Source organism: Lactuca sativa, chromosome 9, assembly GCF_002870075.4.
Source record: "Lactuca sativa cultivar Salinas chromosome 9, Lsat_Salinas_v11, whole genome shotgun sequence".
NCBI lineage: Eukaryota > Viridiplantae > Streptophyta > Magnoliopsida > Asterales > Asteraceae > Lactuca > Lactuca sativa.
Window position 1 is genome coordinate 46,224,925 of NC_056631.2, and position 11,498 is coordinate 46,236,422.

Genomic DNA, 11,498 nt, shown 5'->3' on the forward strand with positions numbered 1-11,498 from the left:
TTATTCTCGTAGTGCTGAGGTGAGTCTTCTCACTATACTTCCATGTGTGGTAATTTATGTGTGACCGAATGGTCTTATTCATGTTATCGACTAGAGGGTCTTATTCGTAGTATTAACTGGAGGGTCTTAATTGCTTATATTGAGATATGTGTTTTTATGCATTCTATCTTTGTGACTTATATTATTATGTTATTCTATGTATATACTGAGTTATGACCGAAGGGTCCATACCGAGACGTGAGACTGGAGGGTCTTCACTAAGGCACATGACCGGAGGGTCCTTATTGAGATATGGCCATGAGAGGCTAACTATTTGTGTATGTGTTATTTTGGGAACTCACCAAGTTTTGTGCTTACAGTGTGGATTTAAATGTATTTCAAGTACTTTTGTAGATTCTGGGAAGGCGGAGGCATGATTGGACACATTCGCCGACTTGTGATATCTTGTGGATTTTGGGATACTCTTATATTGTGTTAATAATGGTTTAAAATTATGTGATGACTTGGATTTTGAATAATGTTTGGTGAACTAAAAATGATTTTTTTTTTGAAAATCGAGGTGTTAGATAGAATTTTGTGTAACATTGAAATCTAGAAAATGTCATCTATTTATATGTGTTTATAAGGTCATAAAAGTCAAGAATTAGTCAAACTAGCCGTTTTTTGGAGCTTACTAACGGTTAGAAAAAAAACTGATTTTTTTCAAAAGTGTCCGTTTTTTAATGTTCAGAAAAAAAAAATCGGTTTCAAACCGGTTTTGGATCCGGTTTTCATCGAATCCTGTTTACAATCTGGTGGTCAATTCGATATTGCGTCCAAAACTTCAATCCGGTCACCGGTTTAATCTGAACTGGTTTGGTCAAAACCGGTTTTGACCAAATCCGGTTTCCGAATCCGATCCTATAAGTCAATCCGGTTTTTATGTACATCTCTACCCATGACCCAAACACTACATGATTGTCAGACCTACTTAATCATCATTTTTACTTGAAATCAAAGATGCAATGTAAAAAAACAAAAAAAAACTTGATGATCAAAGTTCAAAGTCCGATAATTCATCAGCTCATTCATTCAACCACATTGAACAAACACAAACACTTGTAACAAAAATTGCAGTATTTCCATCTAAAAAGACCCAAAATGATTTGATTATAGACAATCTTGTTGAATTTCCTAATTGCATAAGTCCTCTGTTAGAGATGTTCCAGAAATGTTTGTAATTGAGTAAATAGCAAACAAAGTGAAGGGGCGCGGACAACGAGTTGGAGGACGCTGCGGAACCGCATGATTAATCCATCTGCGCTATTCCCTAATTGAAGAAATTTGTTTCTTGATCTAGCAAAGACCCTCAATTCCTCAAAATAGTATTGCATCAAAAGGCCACAAAACATAGAGCTAAATTAACATTTGCTTCTGAAATAAACTAAAAGTAAAAAAGATAAATAAGAAAACAGGGAATTGAATGAAACAAATATGCCAAAACAACGCCAACAACAAACCAAAAATATATATAATAATCCCAAAATCTTTATGAATCTATAAAAGTTAAAACACATCCCATGGAAGCTTACTCTCAGAAATTAGACCACCACTAATTTGACCACTAGTTAGTAAATTAAGGTGTAAAGAAAAAAACAGATAAAATACCTCTTCACATGGATTCCTACTTGTTCATCACCTCCGTTTTTCCTAGTTCAACACAATTGGCACATGCATCGGTATGCGACAAAGTCTCTTGCAACACTTTCCTTAGATTGTTTCTTGCGCATTCATTTTTCAAGTAGTCTCCATCAGAACCAACTATCACGGGATGAATCTTACTACTAGTCTATCTCGTGTGCCACTCAGTTTTTCTTCAACTAAGTCAGGCTACTTCAACGATCTTAAATGTATTAACGAAACCGGAAAGCAAGAGACTAGCACTTCAAGAATACAAAGAGTTCTTGTATTATAAGGAACTCAAGAGATCACAACGACTTCTCGATGGTCTCTACAAATAAGACCTCTTTCCTATTTATAGGGACATTACATCTCCTCATGGGAAGTTTCTAGGTCCCATATATTCTCGACTGATCTAGAGTGTTCTATCAATATCCACATTATCTTTACATGAATCCATATTATGATACACTATTCTATAATGTTCTAGATATCTCTAGGATGTTATGATATTATCCAACTTATTCTTGCATGATATAGCATTTTCTAGATCCTTCTTGAGTCTTCCAAGTGATTCTAGTTTCGTATAGTGTCCTCTTGATTATTTCAGAGACTCCTCATGTATTCTTTATTGTTCCAACATTTTCTAAACGGTCCCAGAGACTTTCCAAAAACTTTGTCCATGACACCCTCCTCCACTTAAACCCTTAACATCCTTGTCAAGTCTTTTATACATATGTTCCGATCTTGTCACGGAGCTACTTCGTGTCTTTTCTTTTTCTCCAAAGTATCTCTTCGAGTAAGGGGTGCTTTTATTTGTCAACGTACCTTGAATCCTACTTCTTCTCTCAATCTCATAAAATCTTGAGTAAATCATCAAGTGGGATATGGATCCCTATTCCTTCGTGTATTCTTTATTTTTCCAACATTTTCTACATGGTCCCGGAGACTTCCAAAAAATTTGTCCGTGACACCACGCTACATAAAGCAGCGTCAAGCTCCTGAATTGAGGATTCCACAAGTTTAACTTTTGAGTTAATGAGAGTGGCGTATGTGATTACCGATGTTGTAAAATCCTTTGACTTGTTAAAAAGTGTTGCCTCTTTATAAAACTTGGATGATGACCACTTTTTTACCAAGTGAGTCACCCCCTATGAAAACTCCTAAGCCACTCAGCCAACGGTGGCCTAGGAAATACAAAGATCCAACACCAATTACAAATCTAGCTGTCATGAAGTTCCATGATTGGTTAGCCCCAGTCTTGTTGATTTTTGATTCCTTTTGTAGTTTCTACTATCTTAACAAGAAACACTTGCGAGGAAGAGAGCAAGCTACAAGTTCTCCCGTGCAGATATCTGAGCTCAACCAAGAGCGTAGATGGTCCATCATATTTATAATCCATGGTAATGTCTTCAGTGTCTCCACTTTGCTTCTTCTGGTGCTCACAAATTCGTTCGAGCAGATTTGATAATTGATAGCAGATTTTAAAGAACTCGTCTACCATTGGATTCTCATGCCCATCAACTGCCCCAGGCACTACATTTTTATTCTGACAAATAAAAACAGGAGCTATCATTCGCTAGATTGCAGTGTCGCCACCAATCATAAAGCTTCCATCCTGTTCTGTAATAAGATCAGGGGCTGAATCCATGCCTAAACCCTACAAAATCAAGAGAGGCTCTGTTTATCCATCAAATTCCATAGTTTTTCCAAAGGTTCACATTATCAAGATCATATTGTCTAATTCCAGGATCAAATGCAAGATCAAATACTTAAAATACAAAAAGTATACTCTTACCAGATGGCAGGCATTTGGCTTACCAAGAGCAGGTGTTTCATTATACCTTTAGCATTTTAACCATCTAATCTACCAAAGAATTTGGTATAATAATAATGAGCAATAAAATATCTTGTATTAGGGAGTATACCCCAATGTTGTTGAATTCAGTGGCTCCCTACAGCAGCAGTAGGGAGATTCAGTAGACCATCTTTATGAAATAAACACACTATCAATAAAAAAGGTTTGGGTCTATATTCATTGAGGCAATATCACAAACACCTGACATTAATTCTTAGACCCAAAAAAGCATTGAAATCTATCCATGTAATCTTTTCTACTTTAAATCAAATCAAGCTAAATTTCCAACTTTCGCCCAATAACAGAGCATTAATATTATAAAGAAAAACAAAGAACTCAGAACCAGAGAAAACTCACTATGAAGTTCGAATTATAGAACGCTCACTGTGAAGATGATTGTTGGTTTTAGCACTTAGCAGTGTAGCAAAGATTGGTCCACTCAGGGTCTGAAAACGTGGATATAAACATACATCTAATGTGGCAAACTGGTGGGCGAGGCTCCACTGTAAGAGCAGCCTTCATACACAAATGGAAGCTGAAAAACTTTTGAGTATTAATTCATCAGTCAAAACAAAAACAAAATTCATTTCAAATTTTAACTAATACTTGATTTAGCAAATATAGAAGAGAAACTACCTTTCTAGCTTGAGAATAAGATGAAACATGAGATCAATGTTGTTGGTCGGAGTATTGACACTTCAGACTGGCTTTCTTTGATGTCAGATTTATGAATTTGACTATAGATGGAGAAAGCCGATGCAGGTTTAATAAGAAAGGGGTTTAGGGTTTGGGTGACGTAGCTTGATGAAGATATTAATAGATTTAACATTTTTTCTGCACTTGACAATCGTTCTAACAGGAGAAGCGCATACCTATATCAAGAACAAAAACATAAGGCCGATGTTACTCAACTAAAGCGTTTTGTTGGTGGCGATGATCGGTTGCTCACCACGATACCACTGTGTGATCCGAAGGAACAAAACTGGAGGACTCTTAGTAGAAAGAGCGAAAGAAGTAGTATGATAACGACTGATGGAGGCGTGAAGATCGCTGCAACTTGTAACAGTTAGAATGGGATGGGTGGTAGCAGTATGATGACAACGGCGAATCGGTGATGAAGGGATGGAGTCTCCGACTCCGACTATGCAGACCAAGAATACAATGAGAGTGATTGGATACGTGATATGTCATTCTTATTTACAACCCTTTTTGGCACCAAAATGATATAACCAAGAGAGAAAACTGCAAAAATTACTTGGTATTATTTTTTTTGGATTTTATATTTTGGATTAGTTTGTATGTGAAAATAGTCACTTCGAAAATTGAAATGACTATAATCTTTTTGGGTATTTACTTTTCATTTTTTTAAATTTAATATTTATTTATTTATTTTAACAATTAAAAAATAATATAGTACCACTCCCTCTCTCTCTCATACACACACACTCTCTCTCCCTCTCTCTCTCAATTTAGCGACCCTAAAGTCTATTAGTGATTAGGGTTTAGGCATAAACCCTTTAGGGTTCAAATTAGGTCTCTTATGTAACCCTATATATACGAGGTTTAACCTCACTGTTTATCAATGAAACAATCTATTATCTTACATGGTATCAGAGCTCTAGGTTAAAACCATACTTCTGATCAAAACCTGTAGCCGCCGCCCTCCACCTCCGACGACCTTCTCTAATAGTCGTTGGAGGTGCCTTCATCATGTTACTTATTTTTCCGTTTCTTCTTTTCTCTGTCTAAATAATAGAACAGTCGGATGACACCAAACCAGAGCCCTATCATCGGCTTCTTCTACTGCCTCATCTACGTCTGCCTCCTCACATTCCGCCTCCTCCTCAGTCGGCCACTTCTTTATATCTCTTTTCCGATTCAGCCCCTTCTGATGTTGTGGTTGCTTCTCTCTGATGGCACCTTCTCTATCGAGCAGCCTCTGCTCTGTAGTCGTTTCTTTCTCTATCAACATTGCAGTCGTCGATCTCGCCGGAATTGGCTCCGTCCGCCGCAGCTCGAGCCCTCTTACTTTCTCATTGCCTTTCTCCAGAGCCCTCTATCATCGGTTTCATGATTGTTATCATCGCCACCTCTCCTCTCTTCTTATACAAAGGAACCGTTGTTGGTTTTCGCTTCTTCTCTCTCCTTCTCCAACAAATAGTTATTAGCCATCATCGTTAGAGCTCTGTCAATGTCATTGTCGTTGTCTTGATTTATGTTATGTTTTATGTTTTATGTTTTTGTTTTTCTAGTTTAATCGTCCCTTTCCGATCAAACAGCGGGGGGGGGGGGGGGGGGGGGGGGGGGGGGATGTTAGTGATTAGGGTTTAGGCACAAACCCTTTAGGGTTTAGATCAGGTCTCTTACGTAACCCTATTTATATGAGGTTTAACCTCACTATTTATCAATGAAACAATCTATTATCATACAAAGTCGATCAAGAAGGAAATCCCATGGTATTTTTCCCGATTTCACTTCACAAATGACTTCCCAACTCTAGTTTCGATGTTTATAATTTCCAATTTCATGTAATAGGTATGGAATCGAACAAGAATACACCTTATTGCAGAAAGATATATTATGGCCATTGGCTGGCCCCAAGGTGGCTTCCCTAGATCTCAGGTAACATCCGATAGCCTCAAATCTATATCATTTTCTCACAATTTTGTCTAAAATTTAATGAATTTATATGTTTAATGAAATTGGGGCCCATATTACTATGGGTTGGTGTCGATAAGGCTTTTGGACATGATACCATTGATGCAAACTACAAGGCTTGCCTTTACGTCGGAATCAACATCAATGGGATTAACCACGAGGTGATGCCCGACCAGTGGGACTTTCAGGTCGGACCATCTGTTGGATAAGAGATCTGAGATGCTCGTTATATTCTTGAGTTACTGTAAAACTTTGGTGAAATTATAAAAGGACCGATCTATGTTACTATGTATCTATTCTTGATGCTAAAATTCTATTTTTTTTTCTCTACAGAAGATCAATGAGATTGCTAGGCTTGTGGTTTCATTTGACTTGAAGCCCATTAAGGTAAAGTTTCTTGAAATAAAAATGTTCTTGAGTTTTTTATGTAAAAATGAGAAATACTCATTGAGCATGGGAATGTCAGATTTTGAGCAGGTGACTGGAATGGCGTCGGAGTTCACACCTACTACAGGTATTTTCCGTTGAACTTTACATAAAAAATGTTGAAACTTGAAAATTACGTTTTTTCATAATCTTGATCTTACCCATTTTCAATTTTCAGCACAAAATCCATGAGGGGAGAAGGAGGATATGAGGTCATCAAGAAGGCTATTGAGAAATTGGGTTTGAGGCACACATAAACACATTGTTGTCTATGGTTAAAGGAATGAACATAAGCTCACCGGTCCCAGTGAGACAATCGATATCTGTTACACGTCATCAATCCGTGATAATTAAGTTTGGTTAAGTTAGTTGCACTTTGTGTTTTTGTGATGTATATATTTCCTTCTTCTTGTATTGTATAGTGAGTTTTTCCAATCAATGAAATGAAGAATATTCATTCTCTTTCTATCATTTATCTTTCTCTTCATCAATTCTAAGAATATCCAACAATTTCACATGTTTGGAGAGAGAGAGAGAGAGAGAGAGAGAGAGAGAGAGGTGGGTCCTCTATTATTTTTAAATTGTTAAAATAAATAAATAAATATTAAATTTTAAAAAATGAATGAAAAATGAAAAGTAAATACCCCAAGAGCATTATAGTCATTTCAATTTTTGGAGGGCTATTTTCACATACAAACTAGTCCAAAAGGACCACGAAGCCAAAAAAAATCATGGTTTCACTACTAGAAAATAGCCCTTTAATGACGCGCAAACAATGACACTCGCTGATAGACGACGCGCATTTGTACGTGCCCTAGAAAATAATGTCAGTTTTAAAAAATTTGAAGGATAGAGGGCACGTATTTTTGCGCGCCCTAAAATTAGTGTCCAACAAAAAAAAATTAAAAACACGGAGGGCACCTATCCTAAAAAGCGTGTCATGTTACCTTGTCGCTTTATAATTTTAGTATATGAACGCGCGTTTTCGTTTTTTAATAGCAGGGGGAAATGAAATCGAAAAAATTAAAAACCCCGCCTGTTGCGTCTCCTCCTTCCACAGGAACACTCATCTCGATCAGATTCACCACCATCTCTCTCTCTCTCTCTCTCTCTCTCTCCCCTTCATGGTACAGACCACCACTATCTTGTATATGGAATGTAATAAACCGGGCCAAGAAGAAAAGGAAAGGGTGATTTCTTGGCTGACAAGCCTTCGCAAAGTGATTCCTCTCAATCTTCATCCTCTCCATACTGTTTCTCCCCATTATTGTTTCTATTGAATCAAATATCGTTGAATAAAAATGTAACGAGTCAAGAAATCGCCCGAGAAAAAACGGCCCGTTGTGGTTCGTGTCTTGCTCCGCCACCGTTAGCAGCGTCGGCCCTAACATCTTGATCGCCTGAAGTATCGTTTTCAGGTAACCTCTTCTCTCCTTCACATACGTATTCAAATGGAGTATGTTGTTTACAAACAACGATTCACCTTCTTTTATTCCTAGATTTTCTCTCGTTAGCATCGCCGGAGTGGCTAGCCCTAGAATCAGTCGGAACTGTACTTCAATTCCGACGAAGTGGCCCAGTTTATTACATTCCATATACATTTCCTTTCCTTCGATTCTAACCCTAGTTCGTTCTCCCCCTTTTCCTTCACAAACACACATGGATTATGAGTATTATGCACACAAATGTTAGAAGAAATATGCTCAATCAGCTCAAATATGGTCCGATTCCAGTTCTCAAACCCCTCATAGATGTATATAGTGCAAGATCAAATTACATATGAAACCCTAATAGCATTGTGCGACAATAGAAGAAGATGATGATGTTGGAGAAAAAACGTTCTTGCTTGTTCTCGTTCTCATGCTTTGCATTCTTTTTCTTCAAGGATTTTAATCTATTCTTTAAAACTGTGTACTCTGCAATTTATTTAGGGCTTAATTTCTTTAAAACCATGTCTTTTCAGATTTGTATCCATGTTAATGATACTCACCAGGTGGAGTTATCAAAAAATATCCTTTTTTATTAAATTTTCCTATGGTTCTATAAAGTCTTATAGAGTAAATAGGTGTTTGATGTTGAATTATTGTCCATTCCATCTATCATGTATTTAACAATTTAATTATGTTTTGGTTGCATTCCATGTATTGTTATCTTCAGCCAATTTTCTTGCAAGAGAACTAGCAAAAACACGATCTGTTTTAGAAGTTGCACTGGGCTTCATAACTTTGGGTTCCGGTGTGCTGACTGGCTTCTCAAATACATCTTCTTTGGGTGGGGTAGGTGCAGGGGGCTTCTGGGGCTACATCATCTGATGTTTGGGGTTTGTAATCTTTAAATTTATGTTCATATATCTGTATCAAATAATTAAAATATGTCTTTGTTTCATGTTGGGTCAAAGCTTATGCTTATTTTATTTGTCCTGTAACAGATTGAAAATGTCTTATTGGTCAGAGATTCAGCGATGCCTCTGTATAGAGTGACATAAAGTTATGGCCTTCCACTTATTGGGAATGGATCCACCAAGTATAATATGACTTCATTCTCTTCCCTTTACTTGATATGATGAATTACTTTTCTCAACAGTTTGGTAAATATTTGTTTTTTTTTTGTACAGGATTCAGCCTGTGTATGTTTCTGGTGTGGCATTTGCCGTTGTTGCAGCCTTGAAAGATGATGGTAGCAACATGGGAAAAGTATATGAACTTGGTGGGCCAGATGTGTATACATTACATCAATTGGTGATTGATTCTCATGATTTCTTTTGTCCTGTTCAAAATTCAAACTAAGATTGAGTCATCATAATTTGATCTTTATTATTTTTACAGGCTAAGCTTATGTACAAAGTGATTCGATAATGGCCTCATCATGTTAATTTGATCTATGACTAAACTGCCCTTCCTAAGTTGGTGGTTGATTTTGGCTCTCTTGAACTTTCACCTGTTGATGGAAGGACATTGATGGGCGTACACTTTTGGAGTCATCTAAAACATCTTTGGATAAAGGCAAACTTGAAGATGCTGTCAACTTTGGAACAAAGGTAACTAAATCTTTTTGTGTTGACTTTTCATTTATACAATAATAAGTCAAATAAGGTCTAACATTATTACTATGTACAGGCACTGTCTAAACTTGTATCTGTATGTGGTCCTTATCATCGAATGACAGCTGGTGCATATAGTCTTTTGGCTGTGGTGCTTTATCATACTGGTGATTTTAATCAGGTACAGGAGCATTTTTTCTTATGTTGATTTTTTGTTAATACAAGAATAAGTCAACTAAGGAAGTGTCTCATAAATATTTAATAAACAATTTTTTTACAAGACATGTCTCTCCATCCCAAGAAAGTAGGACGCCTCTTTAAATGCAAAGCTTTTCTCGCTTGGCTAAATTGAATGTAAACTAATATTATATTTCTAACTATTTTTATTATGAAATATATAATTTCCAAAGTCAGATTTTAAAAGATTTTTTAAAAAAATTTACAATTAAATGAGAATTAGTAAGAAATAGATAAAAACTGAATATAAATTTTAATCTCTTGTTTAATTATAAATTATTACACAGGCCGTTATCAAAAGTAACTTTCACATTAATATGCGCAAAAAAGAAAATACATTTATAGTACATGAAAACTATTAGTGATTATTAGAAATTTTAATCAACTAATTTTTGATACAATACACTCGATTTATTTACCTTGATAAGTAAACTTTTTTTTTGGAACCATTACTTTTCTGGTGGGCAGACGTTATCAATGCGCAACACGGAAAAAACGAGATTACCTTTGTCATTTGACTACTATCTATCTATCTATTAGGCTATTATCTACCAACAAAAAGCTTTGGATATAAATGAGAGGGAACTTGGGCTCGATCATCCAGATACAATGAAGAGTTATGGGGACTTGCCTGTTTTTTACTACAAGCTCCAACACACTGAGTTGGCTCTCAAGTATGTTTTTTTTTCTTTCTTAAAAACAATAAAAATTTATCATAGAAAAATATGAGAAGAATGTATTTTCCAGGTGGCGCACATGTTGAGGAGCCAAAGTCGGTTTATGTTGGAGGTGATCATCGTGTTATGGCTGATACAGGGGTGTGTTTTTATAAATTCATTTTATGTTGGAGGTGATCATTGTGTTAAGACCTGGTAGACAAGGACATTAGTTATATACTCTCTAATATGTCATGTTTTCTTGAAATTGTAATGATTATCATAACTTATTTTCATGATACAGTAGGAGGTACTCAACCACATTGAATATCTGGAACAGTAGTTTGATTTCATTGTGCTTTTTTCATGTTTATTAATAGTAGTTTGATTTCATGTGTAGGATGGAGAAGCTTATGCTTACCTGCTAAATGTTCTTGCACCAGAACATTACATCCCAATTCGGTTGAAAAGACTATGGTACCCTGGTGCTTTATCTTTTCAAGGCATGAAACTATCAATCTTTCTTTTAATTCCAATTCCAATTCCAATTCCAGATCTTTTTGTATTCAGTTTCAAATTATTTATTTTAGGAGACAACAGAGATGATAATGGAATGGCATGGTCCATCATGGGGCAAAACTTGGCTTTTTGTAATACATCAACTTTTTCTTTCTTCTTTTTACTTTGTGTGAGTGTATTATATAGAATATATGCTTTAGTTTATATTTGAAAAAAAACTTAGAAAAATTTATTTGTTTTTAGATACTTGGTGTGTGCGAGTGGGCATGAACCAACCCAATGCCCCCGGAGTTCTGGGTCCTTCCATCTCTACTTCCTATGCAGTTCTCAATCTGATCTGGAAGCTAATTTGTTTAAGGTATATATATATATATATATATATATATATATATATATATATATATATATATATATATATATATATATATCCCTGTTATCTCCATTA

General features: G+C 36.0%; 2 long non-coding RNA genes and 1 pseudogene across 5 annotated transcripts; 2 read left to right on the top strand and 1 right to left on the bottom strand.

Annotated features, from left to right (window-relative positions):
* Window positions 1-1,046: 1,046 nt before the first annotated feature.
* LOC111876094 (uncharacterized) lies at window positions 1,047-4,703 on the bottom strand. 4 transcript variants are annotated; one of them, XR_008226395.1, is made up of 5 exons: window positions 4,467-4,703; window positions 4,154-4,389; window positions 3,875-4,052; window positions 1,648-3,319; window positions 1,047-1,423 (listed from the first exon to the last, which is right to left on the bottom strand). It is a non-coding gene; the product is annotated as an uncharacterized LOC111876094 (long non-coding RNA). The 4 variants fall into 4 exon arrangements; XR_002844902.3 differs by having other exon boundaries at window positions 1,047-3,319; XR_006186950.2 differs by having other exon boundaries at window positions 1,047-3,614.
* Window positions 4,704-5,587: 884 nt separating this feature from the next.
* On the top strand, window positions 5,588-6,955 carry LOC111876081 (glutamine synthetase nodule isozyme-like; annotated as a pseudogene).
* Window positions 6,956-9,218: 2,263 nt separating this feature from the next.
* Window positions 9,219-10,645, top strand: LOC111876130 (uncharacterized). The gene is made up of 3 exons (XR_006187313.2): window positions 9,219-9,638; window positions 9,718-9,822; window positions 10,419-10,645. It is a non-coding gene; the product is annotated as an uncharacterized LOC111876130 (long non-coding RNA).
* The last annotated feature ends 853 nt before the right edge of the window (window positions 10,646-11,498 follow it).